This window comes from Echinops telfairi, unplaced genomic scaffold (assembly GCF_000313985.2).
Source record: "Echinops telfairi isolate 266 unplaced genomic scaffold, ASM31398v2 ScPeMD7_7469;HRSCAF=8507_1, whole genome shotgun sequence".
In the NCBI taxonomy this organism is placed as follows: Eukaryota; Metazoa; Chordata; class Mammalia; order Afrosoricida; family Tenrecidae; genus Echinops; species Echinops telfairi.
This window is the reverse complement of record NW_022111373.1, coordinates 11,335,356-11,344,997: the sequence shown is the minus strand read 5'-3', so window position 1 is coordinate 11,344,997 and position 9,642 is coordinate 11,335,356. Positions and strand designations below refer to the sequence as shown.

General features: G+C 38.0%; 1 protein-coding gene across 1 annotated transcript in view; it reads left to right on the top strand.

Annotated features, from left to right (window-relative positions):
* ADAMTS19 (ADAM metallopeptidase with thrombospondin type 1 motif 19) overlaps positions 1-9,642 on the top strand; it is a 208,304-nt gene that overhangs the window by 71,256 nt on the left and 127,406 nt on the right. The window lies entirely within an intron of this gene.

The window sequence follows — 9,642 nt, the reverse complement described above, 5'->3', positions numbered from 1 at the left end:
TTTCTTTACATTAAATTTCAATCCATGCTGAATATTACATCATGATAAACAGTGAAAAGATTCAAATTGTCAAGGATTTCATCATGTGTGTCTACAACCAGTGCTTTTGGAAATAGCAGTCAATATATTAAATGACACACGCAATTAGGTAAATATGTTCCACAAGGTGCATTTGAAGTGTTGAAAAGTAAGGAGGCTACTTTGAGGACTAAGGTTCCTTGACCCAAGGTATGGTATTTTCAGTCACCTCTTATTCATGTGAAAGTTAGACATTGAATAAAGAAGACTTAAGAAGAATCAATGCTTTTGAATTACGGTGCTGGTGAAGAAGACTGAATGTGCCATAGATTGCCAAAAGAAAAAACAAATCTGTCTTGGAGTAAGTATAGCCAGAATGTTCCTAAGAAGCAAATCTGGAGAGCCTTTGTCTCATACGTTATCAGGAGAGACCAGTTCCTGGCAAAGGACATCATGCTTGTTGGAGTAGAGGACAGTGCCAGAGGAAGGCTCTAAACGAGGTGATTAACACAGTGGCTGCAGCTTTGAGCTCAGACATAACATCTGTGAGGAGAGTGCAGGATGGCAGTGTATTGTCCATTCTGGTAGCTGTAGGGTCATTATGAATTGGAACCTAGTTGATGGCACCTAACAACAATAGCAACAGTCAATAAAACACAAGTAAACATCTTTCTGGTATTCTTTGCTTTTAACCAAGCTTCATTTCTGGCAGCCCCTGTCCATATCTTGTTGCAAACACTTTTGGATTATCTTCAGGAATATTAGTGTTCAATAATTTCCACACTCTCCTGGGTCACTGATCCCTTCCTGTTGTTTAGCCAGATAGCCCTCTTCCAAATTTCTTGGCATAGAAAATGAGTGCTTCAGTGTTGCATGAATTAGAATCATTTCCCTTGCTAGTCCATCCAATTCCTGTTGACTTGGTTTTCCTCCTGCTGTTGTGCAGCACCCATCAGTACCATCAGTTCTGGATCATATGCCACCTCTTGGAATGTTGTGTGTTGACCAGTTCTTTGTTTCACAGTGACTGTACGTTCTTTCCCTATTCTTTTGCTTCTTCCAGAATTGTTCAATATTTTGCCCATAGAATCCTTCAAATAAGGCAAGTTGAGGCTTGAATTTTTCCTCTAGTTTTTTTTAATTTGTGATGCGTTAAGTATGTTTTTACTTTGTGGCATTCTTATGCCATGTTTTTGAATATTTTATTATAACATTTCTTTTTTTCATTAGTTGCTCTTTGAAATTTTCTGGGCAGGGAATTAATTTCATCACTTCTTTTTCCTTTAGCGTCTCTATCTTGGATATCAAGTTTCATAGTCCCTTCTGATGTTCATTTTCATTTTCATTCATGTTCATTTTCACGTTTCCTTCATTGTTGTCTTTTAATTACCTTTTACTTTTAATGACCCCATACCTTCCTTCCATTTCCTGTCAGAAGATTCAACATCTCCTACCAAGGGGGAGACCAATTCCTGTAGAAGGGCTTTGTGCTTGTTAAAGTGAAGGAGCAGTGGAAAAGAGGAAGGCTCCAAGTGAATTGGATTGACACAGTGACTGTGTCCACAGGCTCGGGTATGGGATGGATATGAGGGTGGCACAGGACCATGCCACCTGTTGTGGTTAGTATGGTTGGAACAAACTCCATGCCACCCCACAATGGTCCCTTCTAAGAGCTCAAGGAAACTCAAGCAAAATCAATGAAATCAAAAGAATGTGCAGAATAATTCAGGAAAATAATACAAGAAAAAGTTACTGAGCTTGTAGAGAATCGGAAACTGCACAAAAATTGTTATTAGAAATCAGAGCAATTAGCACTAAAATTTTGGAAATAACACATCAGAAGGACAAAAACACCTAGAATCACAATTACAAATGAATCAATGAATAAGAAGAAAGTTTCCACTACAGCAACTTATTTATGGGAAGAAAAACCAGAAAATATACTGGGGAAAAAGGCAAAGAAAGCCTAATTTTGTAGAACAGTATTAAGGGGAGATTTTTATGTGTAATCAGAATGCCAGAAGGAGGGAGGTAAATAAAACCATTGAGAAAATTGTTGAAGATTTGCTAACAAGAAACAAAGCTTTCTTAATATTATGAAAGATGGATCAATATTCATCCCACAATTAAGAAATGATCTATAATGTTCTCTAACTTAAAATTACAAAGAATTCTATAAGGTGAACCAGAGGTTTGTGTAAAACATAGATATAGAAATGTATTTGGGGCTCACACTTAATCTTTGCTCCTTAGTGCTTAGACATGGCCCTGCTCAAAAGATATACACACTCATGAAGGAAACATGGAAGATATGAGTGTAACCGCAATGTGTGCTGAAGAAACTAAATGGTGCCCAGCTATCAGAAAGAATAGCATCTGAGGTCTTTTCAAACAAGCAACCATCTAAGTGAGATGTCAATTAAGCGACATGGAAGAAGCACACCAGCCTGAAGGAGGCAAAGATTGTCAATGATATAATCAAAATCAAAAGCAGGGTATGGTATTGGCACTTAAATTATAAAATTCTAATTTGCAGAAGTCTCTGAACGACAGTGGAAACCCATGATACATGTGTAGCTTCTACACAAAGAATAACTGTCAGGTGGCTTTCCTCTCACTGTAATTGAGCAATGGGAATAGCTTGGTTATCAGACTGAGAGTATTGTAGAGACAATAGTAATAGATTAAACTGAAAAAAATCTGTTTTTAATGGTTAAAATCTTATCATTTGGTCTCCTTTTAAATACATTTTTCTATATTGTATTTCATTAGTGTTGGTAGCCTTGTTGACTCTCTGTTATGCATATTTATTATTTTTCCCTATAGAGAACCCAGGATGGATGAATCTAAATCTAGATGAATGTTTCTGGGTGGGTGCAGCAGGAGAGGTGAGGGAGGAATGGGGAGCTGGTAACAAGGAGAATAAGAAAGAAGAAAATATTTGAAACTGAGTGTAGTAAAGACTGTACAACACTTCTTGATATGACTGAACAATTCAGTTGTATTATGTCTGGATTATGCCCTCATGAAATGGTTTAAAAAAATAAGGAAGGAGACACAATGACTCAGTAATAAACACAACATCAACAATAAGAAAATGGGAAGAAAATAAAAAAATAAAGTTAATTTGGCATAAAAATTTGTAGAACAAAAAAGCGTTGATATCATAATAAAATCACTACAAATGATAGTAGTAATCCATGAATATGATTAATTACACTGGATATATATGCATTAATTGTACAAGTCAAAAGAAAAAGAATAGAATAGTGGACTAGAAACAGGATCCATCAATATGCAAATACTCCCTGGACATAAAGTAAAACTAATAAAAAATTGAAGAATGAAAAAAATGTATAAGCTGCTGGCAACAAAACAAGAAGTGTCTATAAAGGCAAGCTAATTGTTGTCTTCTGTATTTATGAACCACAGTGTATTGGCTATGAGAAAGAACAGGGATATTTTAAAGGGAGAGTAGACAAACAGAAAAGTAAATGGGGAACAGTGAAAAAGACAATCTTCCACCACATAAGTCTTTTAGATGGGCAAAACTTGAAATAATCATGAAATGCTATAAATAAAAAATAAATATGTTCCTACTTATCCTTAGAAATTTGTTACTCCTTAAAAATTTCAAAGCTATTTTGTAATGAATACCCTTTGTGATACCAAAATTGGTGAGGACACATACATTTACTCTCTCCAAATTGTACTTTAGACTTCTCTGTAACAACCTCATTGGGTATCTCCCTCTTGTACGCATACCTTGGTTGATGGTAGAAATAGCCTAAGTGGGTAGATCACTGGCAGAATGAACTAGAGACACATCATCTGGATTTGATTCCTATCTGCCAGCTGAATATGCAGTGAGCTAGTCACTTAATTTGCCAGTACTCATGATGGTCATCTCTAAAATGCAAATAACTGTGTTACAAGGTTTATTTTTTAGTATCAGTGATACTGTAATTGTCTGGCACAATGTTGGCACATAATACAGAATAAGTGAGTGATAATGACAGGTAGTATTATTATGATACTTGTTATGAATGTCCTTATGTAAAAATAGAAAGTGTCCTGTGGATGTTAGCTTTGTTAGCTTGAAGGGTGATTTCATAATGTTTGGTATTTGATTCTTTATTTAGGCAAAGCACTAGCTAAAGAAATTTCGCCAAGCCAGTAATCAAAAGGGAACTTCAGCCAGAATAGATGTGGTAGCACTCCCACCCCAGAGACTCTCCAAATGTAGTTGCCACAATGAGTAGGTGGAATAAAGAAAACGCAGCAAACAAATGGCCTTAGAAGGACTGGCTTTCATTTGCATTTCTCTTATGTACACTGGCACCTATGTCGTTGAAGGTAAGACAAATAGACACCTTGAGAAGATTATTGGTTTTTTTTTAAGCCAGCTCATGACTTAAGTCAACAAAATGCCACATCAGTTTCAGTTTTCCATTTACTGACAGAATCGTTAGAGTCCTGGTGGTGCTGTGGTTTAGGTGTTGGGCCGCTGCCCATGAGGTCAGCAGTGCAAAACTACCAGGCAGGCTGTGGAAGAGAGAGGAAGCTGCTTCTGTAAAGACCTGCCATCCTGGAAACCCTATAGAGCAGCGGGTCTCAACCTGGGGGTCACGGCCCCTTTGGGGATCGGATGACCCTTTCACAGGGCTCATCTGATTCATAGTAGGAAAATGACAGTGATGAAGTAGCAATGAAAATAATCTTATGGTTGGGGTCAACACAGCATGAGGAACTGTATGAAAGGGTCGCGGCATTAGGAAGGTTGAGAACCACTGCTATATAGTATCTTAATGAGTCAGGATCTATTTGACGGCAGTGGATTAGTGGCCTCTGATTCTCTGTAAGGATCCCTGGTGCTGTAGTGGGCTACGTGGTGGGTTGCTAAGCAACAGGTCAGCAGTTAGGAATCACCAGCCAGTCTGCCTGAGAAAGATGATGCAGGGACAGTTCTACACTGAACTGTAGAGTGTCTAGGGGTTGGAATTGACCTTGATGGCGGTGAGCTATTTATGATTCTATGCAACCAATGAGTCAATTAATTTAAGATAAATTATGACAACTATTGTTCTCTGAACATTTCCATTCTTAGTGGAGATGTTTTATGCCGTTAATTAAAATTCATCAGAAACACAAGTAATTCTTTTATGTCTTCTGTAACATCAGTGAAGTTCACCAATGTTAAGGGCACATGAAAAATGAAGCTAGAATGATTGATGTGTCCTTTATAGAAAAACACACTGCCATGAAGTTGAATCTGATTCATAGTGAACCTTTAGAGGGTTCACTAGGCTGCAAAATTCCTAAGAGAGCCGAAAGCTTCATCTTTCTCTCACTGAGAAACTGGTGAGTTCAAACGGTTAACCTTGCATTCAGGAGCACAAACATAACCCACTACACCATCAGAGAATCGTGTCCTATATAAAAAAGAGTCTTAAAATTGGGGTTGTATTTGCAACTGCAAATAAGCAGGTGGACACATTATGACAGAAAGTAATTATATAATAGGGGTGGATTGGAATTAATTCTTCTAATGAAAATTGGATTAAAGCCAGTTTACAGATGGTTTCAATAACAGGATAAGAGTTAGATTTCATCTCATAGATCAGTGCTTCTCAATATTTTGAGTGACTAAGAATCATCTGAAAAAGTGTGAAGAAGCAGTTACTCAGGCCTTATCTCTACACATTATTTCTATCTGTCTATAGTCTGTGGGGAGATCCAGAAATCAGTAAAATGGAAACAGTTTAAACAGACAGCTAGCATTATCATATGCATGCATTCATAAGAAACTACCATAGCATTTTCTTTCTACTTGAGCCCTTGGTATCAACTCCTCATTTGTTTTGAAAATGATGATGGCAACAAATGTGCAAATGTGCTGGACACAACAGATGACTGCATGGACTGTGAAAAGAGCTGTATGATCCTCAATAAAATGATTAAAAAAAATTTCAGACCCCACATGAGACCCACCCAATTGGAATCTGCATTTTTTAAAAGATTCCAGATTTTTCCTAAGCAAATAAAAATGGGAAGCACCAATTTTTACCCTATCAGCTACCTGGACTGTAAAATGGCCAAGGTCACACGTGGCCCACCTTGCTCCCAGATTTGAAGAAAAAGCTCCAGGAAAAATGTATTATACAACTATTAAACATCAAATTTGTGGGTTTAAAAAAAAACTAGCATAACTAAAATAGCGTCTAATGAGGGGGGGATTCAGGGATATGAGGTCGGTCAGGACTATGTTACAATACTGAAGAGTCAGGGTTCTTGTTTTTGGTGATAGCTGTAGAGCTCAAAGGGAGGGAATGGGCAGAAGATCTCTAGGGAATATAGAAGAAACATGATGATAAATGGAACAACGATAGAAGTTGACAAGGATTTCATTTCATTTGAATTCACAATTAACGTCCATGGAAACAGCAGTCAAGAAATCAATAAAAGTATTGCATTTGGGCAAATCTGCTGAATGAGAACTCACTACAGTGTTAAATAACAAAGATGTCACTTGGAGGCCGGAGGTGCACCTGATTCAGACAATGGGATTTTCGATCACTTTACATGACTGCAAAATAAGACAACAAATATGGAAGACTGAGGAAGAACTGGTGTGTTTGTACTATCGTGTTTGTAAAGTATATTGACTATATTATGGAACACCATGAGAACCAACAAATATGTCCTGGAAGAAATACAGCCAGAATGCTCTTTATATGCAATGCCAACAAGACTTCATCTCGCATGCCTTAGCTATTAAGGGGAAGGAGAAGGGTACCATGCTTAGTGAAGTCGAGGGACAGTGGCTGTATAACAGTGTGCTCATTGGAACATGTGGGAAGATGGCACAGATTGGGTAATGTTTCGTTCCCTTGTCCATATGATCAGTATGAGTGGAACCAACTTGGTGGCACCTGACAACAACATGATGTTTAGAAAAGTCATCATTTATAATTTTTTTCATAGGTACCTCTAATGTTTAGGGGCTTCTAATTTTGCATTTTTTTTTCGAACTTGCTTTATATTGCTGAGGAAATGGCTGGGTGGCCACATCTGACTTCCTCTAATTAAACAAAAGAAAAAGAAAGTTCAATTCACACCTGCCCAAGGCCAGTTGCCTTGGACAAAGGTCAGACCAAGTCTCCATCCTCCATCCTTTACCCCAGTGGTTCTCAACCTGTGGGTCATGACCTCTTTGCGGGTTGAAACGACCCTTTCAGAGGGGTCGCCTAAGACCATCGGAATACCATCTGATGGTCTTAGGAACCAAGACACTGCTCCTCTATCCTTCTCCAGGCAGGTCCGCCCACTTGCAGATATGCCCACGTGAGTACCCAGCATGAAGACTGTTACCCATGCTACACCATGCTTCAAGACAAAATTACATTTATTTATAATTAGAAATAAATATTTCATAATATAAAATTACATGTTTCTGTGATTAATCACTATGTTTTATGTTCCATTTGTAGCAATGAAAATATATCCTGCATATCAGATATTTACATTATGATTCATAATAGTAGAAAAATTACAGTTATGAAGTATCAACAAAAATAATTTTATGCTTGGGGGTCCCCACAAAATGAGGAACTGTATTAAAGGATCGTGGTATTAGGAAGGTTGAGAACCACTGCTTTACCCTATTCGGACACCATCGTTCCCACCATACTCCCCTTCTCTATTGGGTTCACTAATTTGTCATGATGCTCCTAGAGAAGGCAGAGACAATACTCATGATTATAGGGTTTCTTAGGGAAGCTAACATGTTACAAAATGCCAGGGGTATAGTTCTTCTGTCACCTGATCTATGCTGTCAGGTACTTCTCCTGTACTTGGCCTCATGATCTCTTAGCCTTTACCTTTGTCCAAGAATGGGGAAGGCCCCTGCTCTGCGTCACAGGTTTGGTGCTACTCCTCTGTTCTGCCTTCAGATCTCAGTGCTGGGATCTCTGGCCCCTCGGATGCCTCTTCTACTTCCTGCATGTGTTTGAGGGTGGTTATTCTATCTTGATCTTCCTGGGATTCTTTTTTTTTTTTTTCAAGGTCATTTTATTGGGGGCTCTTACATATCTTATAACAATCCAAATATCAATTATATCAAACATATTTGTACCTATGTTGCTATCATTATTTTCTAAACATTTTCTATTTGAGCCCTTGGTGTCAACTCGCTCCTCTTTTTTCCCTCCTTCCCTCATCCCATCCTCATGACCCCCTGATAAATTATAAATTATTTTTATTTTCATATCCTACACTGACCGCGATCTCCCTTCCCCCACAGTTTCTGGTATTCCTCCCCTAGAGGGGTGTGGTTATGTGTAGATCATTGCAATCAGTACCCCCTTCCTGTCCTCCTCTCCCCACATTCCTCCTATCCTTCTTGAGCCTGCTTCTTATACTCATTGCAGTTGTAAAATTGACCAATCCCTGAGGTAGGGTTGCTACAGTACATCAACAAAAAGTAAAAGAGGAAGATCCCCAGGGAGATGGATTGACACAGTGGCTGCAACAATGGGCACAAACAGCAATTGAGAGAGTGGCACAGAACTGGGTAAGGTTCTGTTCAGTTGTACATGCGCTCGCTGAGGTCAGAACTGACTCCATGACACTTAACAACACCATCTTCTTACATACTCTCACCCATTCCCTAGGGGAAGTCCCCAAAACTATGGACGGAAGAGCTACATTAAGCCACTTAACTGCAACAAATGCTAACAGTACTGTATGTGTGTTTGGGGAAGGCTGAAATGATTTAAAACATAAAAAGGAACAAAAACTATCTTGAAGTTCATAATGTCCAATTTTTTCTGCATGAGCACAGCAATGAAATTACATTAAATCAGGTGTACTCATTGGATTATATGAAATGGTGTCACTTTGTGCCATTCAATAACAAATTGTGATACTTTTTTATATGAACTTTTCCATTTAGTAGGGAAATATTAGATCATGAAAAAAGAAAGAGAAAAAAGAAACCTAGTGTATTCAGTACAAAAATGTCTACTGGTTTAAAAAGGATTACTGTTTACAAACCAAATCTTTTCCAAATTATCCCCCCTCCCAAAAATATGAGTGAATTCATAAATGTTCTCTTCTCTAACTCTTTAAACATCAAAAAGGACCATCTTCAAAATCCAAATGCTTCTCCAGTTTTCCCTAGGATATCACAAAACTTCCTGGCAGGGACTTTTAAACAAGTTGCGAAGTTTTATAAGATAAAAATATTTTTTCAGTTGACTTGACAACCATGTACAATGTGAGTGGAGAGTTTATTTGCCCAAGGCTTTTTGTCAAAATGAATTTAAACTGAAATTATTAAGATGTAGTTCAGTTGCGCAGTATGAGGAGAGGTGTTGCTAATATATTCCTTATAAAATGTTTTCCATACAATGCATGCGAGTTGGTTACAAGAACTGTAAGCTATGTAGGCATCTATTCTAAGAGAGGAGGTATTTAAAATTCCTTAGAAAGCAGTAAATCATTTCTATAAGTGGAGAGATGTGATCCAGAAAGGGAAGAATTAGAGTATGGTGGTGTACAGATCTGGCTGCCTGAGCATCCGTCTGCCCAGCTCTACTGTTAACCTTAGTCCTGCCTTCACAT